Source organism: Brassica oleracea, unplaced genomic scaffold (assembly GCF_000695525.1).
Source record: "Brassica oleracea var. oleracea cultivar TO1000 unplaced genomic scaffold, BOL UnpScaffold00825, whole genome shotgun sequence".
Lineage (NCBI taxonomy): Eukaryota > Viridiplantae > Streptophyta > Magnoliopsida > Brassicales > Brassicaceae > Brassica > Brassica oleracea.
In genome coordinates this window covers 19972-21376 of record NW_013617466.1, presented here as the reverse complement: position 1 = coordinate 21376, position 1405 = coordinate 19972, and positions in this window count along the sequence as shown.

Genomic DNA, 1405 nt, shown 5'->3' with positions numbered 1-1405 from the left:
GTCGTCTGTTGAATAATTTACTCGGACGACGTATATTTCAGTCGTCCACATCGTACCGAACCTTTAATTTTACCAATGTACGTTTTAACCTAATCGGATCATTTTACTCGGACGACTTACATTTCAGTCGTCTGGTGAAGAAATTAAAACAGACGACTTACATGTAAGTCGTCCAGAAGAGTTTAATATTTTTAGCGGGAAATTAAATATTTTTAGCGGGAAACTAAAATAGAAGATTTTCCAGACGACTTACAAGTAAGTCGTCTGGTTTAAATTATTTAAGCGGGAAAATATTTTTTTTAAAAAATTTTAGGCGGGAATATTTGGACGACTTACATGTAAGTCGTCTGTTTTAATTTCTTCACCAGATGACTGAAATGTAAGTCGTCCGAGTAAATTATTCAACAGACGACTGAAATATAAGTCGTCCACACCCTAAACATAACCTCTAAACTTAATTATCTAATTAAAGACTTCATAAAATCAAATCAAACTTGAAAAGTGTTTACTATACACATAAATAAACACATATAGGTGAAAACTAATTTTTGAAAAAAACATTTTAGTTTTCCAAAATCTAACCCTAACAATACATACAATACTACAACATATGTTTGCCAAACTCCTAAACCAAAGTATTTCATGATTCACTACTTCCACTCATCTTTCTTCAAAACAAATCAATTTTATCATATCTTAATTTATATCACTTAAAACTGTTTATAATTACTTGATTTTTATTTTTCACGCATCAAAATATTTTTTTACAAGATTTATAAATTATTTTTAAAATAAACCGGTACCAGACGACTTACACTTCAGTCGTCCAGACGACTTCCAACATCTCAGACGACTCAGACGATTTACTAGGGCTATATTCGTAAAAATGGCTTCTGTTTTTTTGTTTGGTCACAAGGGGCTGAGCTGTAATTTCACTAGGCTTTTAGGTTAGTTTTGCATTTGATTCAAGTTTGGGTATAAGTTTGGGGTTAAAATCAAGTTGTGGGTTAGTTTTGGCAAAAACCCCTCATATTTATATATATAATTATTAACATATTTAATTTATTTAATATATTTAATATATTTTCGGATTCTAGTTCGGATTTAGGTTCGGGTTGTATCCCAACTCCAAAATACTAAGCTGTTATGTTCCTTTCAGATATTTTTTGTATAATAGTTTGGATGCGGTTTCTGTTTTTCCGGTTTTGGATAAAATCGTCGGCGCCTAGTAACTATATCTATACTATTAAAGCAGGATCCTATTATCATAATTACCTTAGGGGCATGTTTCCTTCACTAACATTGCATGTTTCATTAAGGGCAATTAAGTAATATTAATAACAAATCTATATTGGGTCATTATTTTTGGATCCAGCCCAAATCAAATCTCTCTTGGGCCATTTGG